The sequence below is a fragment of the Desmodus rotundus genome, chromosome 2 (assembly GCF_022682495.2).
Source record: "Desmodus rotundus isolate HL8 chromosome 2, HLdesRot8A.1, whole genome shotgun sequence".
Taxonomy (NCBI): Eukaryota; Metazoa; Chordata; class Mammalia; order Chiroptera; family Phyllostomidae; genus Desmodus; species Desmodus rotundus.
In genome coordinates, this window is record NC_071388.1 from 189112913 (window position 1) to 189122384 (window position 9472).

The following is a 9472-nucleotide window of genomic DNA, read 5'->3' on the forward strand; positions in this document are numbered from 1 at the left end:
TATTGTAAGGGGGGAAACGAGGTGGATAAATTATTGTAACAGAGGAATGGGAACTATTACAATAGGGTAAGGGGGATATTTTAATACAAGGAGGGGAACTATTGAAAGAGAGAGAGAGAGATTATTAGATAAGGAGACTACTCCAACTATTCCATTTAGAATTATTTTAAATTTCAGGTAGAAAGGGCTTTTCTTTTATATGGGCAGTTAAGTAAGGCTAGAAAGAACCAGGTGTATGAAAGCAGGATGATCAGGTGGCTTGACCAGACAGTTAGAAAAAAGTTTCTTTTCTGTAAGCCTGTTAGTTCTCAGAAGGGGCCGTGAAAGGGGTTGCTCCACAACGTTTGCTCAGGCTTAAGACTGGACCAAAGTTCAGGGTCCCTGGAAAAAGGCAGAAGCCTGACTAAAGTTTAGTGAAGTTAGAGGGCATTTGTCAACATTGGACAGTTGGGGCAGATAATAAAGCTAATCATTTATGAGACAAAGAATGGTAACTTACAGGGTCTGTGTCTAGCCCTGTCATTGTAACAAGGCCTTATTCTAGGGTCTTACCTAAGTCATATGGGAAGGAGGGCTCTTTGTAGGAAGCCATATTCCAGAACACAAAGTGATGGGTGTCTTGTCAGGTGTCTAAGAGCACAGGGCTCAGGTAAGGTTCAGCATCGTCAGGGCCACTCAAGCTAAGCAGAAATGAAAAGTTTGTTTTGTTTTATCAAAGACTTTATTTAATGCATTGTTCATAACTACAAAAAAATTTCCACAAGTAGTCAATTTGTTAATATTAGCATATTCTTATTTTTCTCTTTTCTTTTTAGTCTCAGTTATCAGTAAGAACCCCTTACATCTTCTGAGTGTGCCTTTGTTCATTTATTTATTTGTTCGACAAATGAATCCAGGATAGTGGTGTAGGAAAACGGCGGAGTGTGGATACTATTGGATGCAATTGGCTGTAAATAGGAGACAGGAAGATTTTCGAAGGATACCTGAGGTTTTATTAATGAAAGCAGGTTTTGGCTTCCCCGCTGTCCTCACAAGTATTTCTTCAGCCTCAGTTGCTTAAGGACTCTGCTTTAGTGTCTTCCACCCACACTGGTGTGAGGTTTTGGTTCTTTGGAAGAAGATCAAAGAGCCAAACACTCTTCTACATTCTTCTCCTTTTGCATTCTGGGAGCATGCCCCCTCTAGGGAACAGCCACTTTTTATGAGAAGGAATATTGAGACACTAATGGGCCCAAGCTCCTCTTGGGTTTTATCATTCTAATAAAGTTACCATTATTATTGTTTTTTTATTAGTATGATAATCCAAAATTCTATTCCATAATGGTACACTTTTCTTAAAAACTATATGAACACACTGATTGATTATATGCCCCCTCAATGTTAAAGAAACTATATGTTTATTTGTTTCATGAAAGAGTTTGCCACAGCATTTATTTAAATATAGTTTTACCTTATGTAGTTACAATTGAGAATAATTGCAGAAGTGTTGGCTGCATTGTGGAGGGAAAAACCCCAATGTGAGGGTTGCTGCATGGTAATGTAATTTGCTAGCCACAGTGGGTGTTTTGGCTTATTTTGTTGCCCAACCCCCCCTCCCCCAGTCTTATTCTCTGTCCCCTGTGGAGATGAAAGACAAAGAAGAAAAGATTTGGTGTGGAAAAAAATTTTTTTAAAGTACCCCTGATTTTTTTCTCCAGAAATAATAAATATATGTTAGTACAAGTTTCGGGGAATTTATGATGGAGTGTCAGGTACTCACTGTGGAGCAAATAGAAAGTTGAATCCCAGGCCAGCCCTGGGGGTGGTAACGTAGTAAAGTACGTATGAATTTGGTGCTACATTTATAGGCATGTGAGAAAGTCTGTGTTACTTTATTTGCTTAAATCAAACTAAATCTGATCTTATGTCTACTTCACACACCCCTGAAGGTAAATTTTATATTTGTCTTTCTGGAAGATTCCAAATGGCCTATGTTGCTTATGCAGAGCAAAACATTCATGAATGACCACTCCAGTTTCAACCCACATGGATGACCCTCGTGAGCTCATTCCTGAAACACAGTGTTCTGTGATATCCAATGGCTCTACTACCTCTCTGCTGTTAATGGACAAGAGGAACATTGCCAAGGCCAAGAGCTAGAGTTCAGCCTCCCTAAGTGCCTTTGTGCATCTGTTCCCCACAGAAACGTTGTCATTGTCCCTAGCCCCTGTCCGGATACTTGTCTCCAAACAGTGCCCCTTTTCTAGTCTCAAACGTTCTCCCCATTTTCTTGCTCTGATTGCTCCACCAAAGGAGGAGTTCTTCTGTCTCCTTAACAGAAATGCTTGAAGTTATTTGGACTTTCACAAATGCTGAGAAGGTGGTTGTGTACAAACGTCCTTGAGACAAAAAAAACAAGGCACTGCCTTCTGGAATGGCAAAGCTGAGAATACAGAGAACAGAGTACAAATAACTCTTATTCTTTCAGGTTCTTCCACAGCAGAGAAAGCAAAATCTGAATTACCATCTGAATACATTTTTCTGCCACCTTGGATACTCAAACGTTGTAAAGGGAATCACCTGAATTGTTGTTCTCTTTCTCATCCACTGTGAGAGAAGCAGATGGCTGAGAAACAAAACAAAACAAAACAAAAAAGCACATCACATAACGGGATTCTTGGCTGGGTCACTGACTTAATGTTTTATATGTATATCCATGTATGGATGGCTGTTTATATACATTTTTAACTAAATTAGAGTGATCTCCAAGAAATCCAGAAAAAAAGAAGAATGTGCCATTGTCAAATAATGAAGATTCCAAGGTGGGTGGAATGTAGCAGCGAGTCAGAAACTGAAGAGTACAGTTGGTCCATAGGCCTAAACAAATATCTGGCCTGGTATCAGAATATAATCCAGTCTAATATCTCTTATCTTTCATATCTTTTTTAAGGAATGAAAACATTGTACAAATTATGGTATGATTCATATTTTCTAGTGGCTTGAAGATGTGCTTTAAATTGGGACGTACATTTAATACTCACAATCTTACTCTTTTTAGTGCCTTTCCGAAGCCACACAGAATTCTCTGATCCAGAAAAGACAACCTTGATATATTTCCTGTGGGAGGCTTCAGGTACGAATCAAAACTCCACAAATGTGTTCACAATACTTCAACTTGGGGACACAACCATATGAGTTGAAGCTTTTGGTGCTTACATATTAAGCTTTAAATTGAAGGCCAAGGTACATGTTTATGAAACTTTCCTTATGCTTTTCTTTCACAGATCAAAATTTCAAGGTGTTAAAAATAATGGCCATCCCGTGCTAATTTCTGTGGGTAGTGTGCAAACAACAATTTTTAAAAAATGCTGTTTGGAAGAGGAACTTTACCTCCTCATCTATCAGCTGATCATCATGGTTTTGTTCCTGTATCCTTTGTGTCTCCTAGTGTCTAAGAAATCGTGCTTCCTCTTTATCTTCAGTCAAGTAAAATGTAATGGCTCTTGTCTTGACAGTTTAGCTCATTCAACTTCTCTTGCAAGTGAGTCAATGACCCTTTGTAATAAGGTGAGTAGCAGGGGTGGAGAGGGATTGAATTCAGAATGTGAAACTCCATTCCTCCTTCCGCCCCTTAATATCTTCAAGTGTGCAGCCATTTAACATCTTTGATTACATTTTATCTTATCACAAATACTATTGGCAGTGCTATTAATAATGCTTGTATTCTATGTGTTATAGAGTGGTTATAGTGACCATCGCTATATGGTATATAAGTACTTGGTAAAGTAGTATGTCAATAAAAGAACTAACCATAGAATTAAAATAAGATGCATCTGGATAGATAAATTTTGGCTAGTAGCCCCGGGCATTTTCAAAGTTCTCAGCCAAAATAATTCTGAAAAGATAAAGTCAGGAAAGACAATTTTTAGAAAAGTCTTAAACAAATGTTAACATGTGTTCAGAAGAGGTAGAATAGTGGGTATGTGACTCCTGTGGTCGAATTCTATTTTGAGATGTAGATTTTTTTACATTGTTTCCCAGTATTTTCCTTTTTCCATTTAGGCTGGGTAATCCCTTGCCTCAGGGGTGGGCTGTGGTGGGGCGAAAAATAGAAGTAGCCTTCAATTTTCTTTCCTGGTTGTTGTTCTTCAAAGCTGAAACTCACTGGAAGGATTATATGAACTTATTTTTAGAAACATCTGAAGATCTAGTGCTTCTGAAGGAATCATTAGAATAAGTTCTAATGGATTCCTGGAGACCAGCAAGGGACCAGAGATCTGAGAAAGCAGGAGAATGACACTTGATTCTATCATCATATTGGGAAGTGGCAAGAACTCAGAGAAAAATGGCTGCTTGGCTCCCCAGTTTTTCAAAGAGACTCTTCCCTCCAGCAAGCATAGAAGTTGCAGACCCAGGGACCTGAGGTCATTGTGTGAACTGGAGCAATAAATAACTAATCAATAAGGTGTGGGCTGTTGATTTCCAGTCAAAGGGATCTCCCCAGAGCCTAAGTCCTTGAGATTGGTCCATTCCTACAAGGGGCAGCCCCAATTGATCCCATTTGTCTTCTTAGCCAGCATAATCCGCATTCATTGTCGAAATTAGATTGACCTTACAAAAAATGTTTATTATTGGCAGTTGAATCATGAAATGTCTTAAAAACAAGTGAAACAATATTAAGGAAACCAACTTAATTGGCAAATATACCAACCCTTCCTTTCCAAAACTAGCTACCATTCAATCTAATTGCTTTAGCAGATTTAATTGTTATTAATTGGTCTATCAAATCTATTTAAGATATCACACCTGTATCTCAATTAATATTTATTGAACACCCTCCATGAACATAGCACTTAGTATGGGAATAATTTAGTTATTACATGGTAATTGAATTAGCTTTATAATACAAATAATGCTTAGCCTTGTACTTCCCTCACATTCTGGCAATTATGTGCCTGAATAAGGCAAATTTCAAAACCATGTCTGAATCAATCATCATTCCCCAAACACAAATTTAATTACAGCTGTTATTAAGTAACAATGTGAATTATATTGAATCTCTTCTTTTCATGTAAAATTATGCAATTTAAAGCTGAAATTGACCTCTGAGAGTATAACTCCGACTCCCTTCCAACTCTTGTTTAACCAATATGAACACTGAACCAAATTTTAACTAATGTTTCTAAAGTCACAAAGCTAAATAGTGACAGAAGAATTAGAATTTGGAATTTCTGACTTTTGGCCTTTATCTTCCTTTTATTTTTCACATCATGGACGTGTGTACCCTACCTTCAAAATGATTTTCTTATTCAGAGTAATTATACCTGAAGAAAAAATGCCATTGAATGATTATATTATAACTAACATACATTATATAACTAACATATATTATATTATAACTAACATTATATTATATTATAACTAACATATATATTAGAACTAACATTATAAATAACTAACATTTATTGAGTTTTTACTGTATGCCAGGCACAATTTTGCATGAATTTTCTTATCACATTTTTTAAACAATCCTATGAGGTAGGTAACATTAGTGTTGTGATTTTGCATGTTAGACTAAACTGAACTCAACGCTAGAGAGAAGGCACCAAGTCATGTGTCCAGTCAGTGAAGGATTTCCTATTTAAAATAGGCAGCCAGACACCAGTGCTCAACCTAGTGAGATACAGTTCCTCAAATTACAGAAAATTGACCAAACTAATGTTAGTTACTTATTCATCTAGCGAGTGTTTTAAGTTCAATAGTTCAAACTTCCATTGCCAGGGCACTGATCCAGGCACTGGAGACCGACCGTAACTGAGAAGAATAAAGTCTCTGAACTCGTAGATTCTCTATTCAGCTATCTGTTAGGTGTTTTTAGAAATAAAGTTTAGAAATTAAGCTGTATTTGGTTATCTTAATTGGTACAAGGAAGTTTAATTAAAGAAAATGTGGAAGATAAGAAATACCCAGGACCAGGACCCCGGGGGCACAGCCAGGCTTCCTGAGTGTGCAGAAGCAGCAGCAACAGCTCTGGAGCCTCGGGCACTCTGTGACTCTGTTTGCTCCAGAGACTGCAAACCCAGGCAGGGAGGAGGAGAGGTATGTGCCCCACCCACTGAGTCAGCAGTCTTTGAAATTCTTTGTATCTTTTCCGTGATCTGGGAAAGAAAGACTTTGAAATTGTGAGTTAATCCCAAAGCCTGAAAGGCCAGAAAGGGCCCACAGTGCCTAAAGGAAGAAGCCCGTTAATACCTTCGGGTATTCACAACTAGTCCTGGAAAGCTAGCACCACCTTTACCTGTCAATCAGTAAGTAACTTCTTTACCCTCCCCCATCCCGCCAACCATGCAAGTCCTCAGGACAAACAAAGAACTTGAGAGCTTGGTGCTCTTGGCTGTCTGGTTGCAGGGCTGGAACTGCCCAGCCTCAGGCCACCCGGCCTTTGTCCGCCCTTATCTTTGCTGTCCTTACCCTGCTTCACCTTGAAACTGTGCCTTTTAGCTCCCCACCCTTACCTTAGCTGGGCCCATTCTCTACCATGAGAATGGATCATCAATAAACCCTGCTTGAATGTTAATAGACTGGCTGATCTCTAATTCCTTATTGCATTGGCAAGAAGAACTGAGTTTCTGGGAGTTTCTCCCACAACTATATGAAGAGGTATCCCCTAAACTAGGGGTCTGAGATCTTGAGGATTCAACCTAGTCATCTCTCCACTCTGACTCCCTTACTCTCAAAATTCTAAGATTATCTGACTAGATCATCTTGTTCTGTGTGATACAGAGCAGGCCTGTTTGGCAGAGCTGCTGTGTCTGGTCGGGTCACAGCGGGTGACCAGCTTCGGGTGGCAGCGTTCCCGTCAGGTGCCAACTCTTGTTGAGCCAGCTCTGGCAAGGGCTCAGGATCATGATAGGTGGAACATAAGGTGAGTTACAGGGTGACGGAGCTCAGAGAGCCTTGCCCAGCACATCTGCAATGTTCCAATTCTACAAATTACAAAGACTCACTTGTGATTACTTTGGCTACATAAAGCTACTCATTCATTTTTACAAATAAACATTTTTTGAGAATTAGAGGAGACCTGGGTAGGTAGAGTTGAAAAAAAATTAAAAACTTCATTTGCAGTCAAATTGTATTTATCTTGACCAGATTCATTTAGCTGAAATATAAAATATAAAGTTTCACACAATTTCAGTTTTTTCTTTAACAGAATCCTTTCTGGTAGTCCCTCTTTTTGTTTACATATTGTACCTTTTTAAGTATTGAAGATGAGAATTTAATGATAAAAAGAACATAGTCTCCATTCCAAACATGCATGAGAAAGTCAGACAAGAAAATAAACAAGAGTAATACATAAGATAAAGATGCTAAGAAAATGCACGGCAAAGATATCTTGGGGCTAGAGCTGGGAATAGGGAGAGGTTTGAAGAGGCTTCCCAGAGAGAATGACACCTAACTGTGCTCTAACCGAGTCAGGGAGGGAAGATGAGCTTCCTAAGCGGAGAGAGTGCCTGGATTATTGGAAGCAAAAGAAAGCAAAGCAGCTATGGGAAATGGGAAGTAATTCAGAATGGCGAGCGTGAAGGGAGTGGGGACCCTGGTAGTAAGGAGCACAAGTTCAGGAAGTTCTAGAAAGGTGAAAAGGGAGAGTAGGAGTAAGGCTGCTGAGGGTGTGCTCAAGAAAGAGGTTAGGATGGTAGACTTTAGAACAGACAGAAGAAAATGAGGAAAAGGCACTGGTACACTTATCTCCATGTCTGACACATAGTAGGTGCTCAGTAAATTATCATTTATCATGTTAACAGAGGCAGCTCTGAGCAGCCAGATTCTGCTTTCCCTTTTATGAGATCTGCCCTGGCATTACTGGTTTTGCAAAGCACGTCAGTTTTCCCAAGAAAAAGGAAGCCCCACTATTTACTCCCCTACCCTAAATATAGGAAGGACACCCCAGAATCTTAACTCCCTTCCTCTGTCTACTAGGGACCCACAGGCATGTCAAATATAACCCAGTCCTCCAAATCAAGTAGTTTATAGCCTTGTTATACCTTCTTTGCAAAGTGGCATTTCTCACATAAAGGGGAGAAACATGAAGTTCTTTTTTTTTTTAATTTCTCACAAATAACACTGATTCTCTTTTTAAAAATGTTTAAAATTGAATTTATTGAGGTGACATTGGTTAATACAATTATATAGGTTTTGAAAGAGAGCTCTGATCAGATCACTGGGGAGGAGTAGGAAGGGGCCTTAGGAGGACGTTTTCCAAGGCAATGGTAAACAGTCTCGGACGGGATTGGCTGAGAAGCTGAATGTCTCCAGAGTGCATTCCTGGAATTATGGGTCACAAGACTTCAAATAAAAGGAGGGCAGAGAATGGCTCTCTGGCTCCCTTCCTCAAGGATGCCTGGATGATCGTGTTGCAGCTGCTGTAGATGGTATTTTGGATGGTAGAAGGAACTCCAGGTGCAGCCTAGGATTGGGCTGCCCTGGCAGAGAGTGGCAGGGTTATTCTTCTTTGGGTATTCCAGAGGGGATAGGCTCAGAGGCAGGAGCCTGCCATTTTCCCCCAAAACTGTATAGCTTTTGTACCTTATGTTGTTTTAGTTTGTGAATTAATCCTATAGCAATAAGATAATTAAAAACTAATGGGAATGGTAGGGGAACTCAAGAGTTAAATTTTTAGCCTAAATTGATAAGCTTAAATGATTAAAGCTATAACTAAAGAGTTAAAGAGTTTAGCATTAATTGATAGGCTTAAGTGACTAATGATGTAGAAAGCTGTCATTCTAAAGTTGTGTAGCTTTTAAATAAAGACTCTTTTTTTTTTTTTTTTTTTTTTTTTTTATCACCAAGCCTTTGCCTCCAGAATTTTGCTTACAGGGTGAAAGCGTGCAGCAGGCCTCCAGTTGCTGTTTGCTGACAGTTTCCGGTGTACAATTCTGCAATACATCATCTGTATACTGTAGAGTGTGTTCAAGTCCCCTTCTATCACCATTTACTCCCCTCCACCCCCATACCGTCTTCTACTCCTTCCCACTCCCCTTTCCCTCTGGTAATCACCATCCTGTTGTCTGAGTCTATGGGGTTTGCTGTTGTTGTTGTTATAATTGTTGTTGTTTTCTTAATCACTTCACCTTTTTCAGCCTGCCACACCCCCTCCTTTCTTTATTGACTTGTTAACAACCGCTTCTTGGTGACTTCGTTACTAAGCATTGGTTAGATGTCGAGAATTTAAAGATGAATAGGGCCTATAGTCCTTAGTCTTAGTGTATTTTAATACAAAGAGATAAAAATTTAAATAAATAGTCTCAGAGGAAGGATTACTTGTCCCAAGTGTTGAATGGCATGTGGAGGAGAAGAAGGAGTCATGAGAACCAAGCCTGATGATGCAGGTTGAGCCCACACAGTTTAGACTCTATTCTATAGGTAACAGCTGGTCTTGAGCAGAGAAGTTAAGCAGATAGCATACCTTGTGGTCTCATGCTTTCTTCAAAAC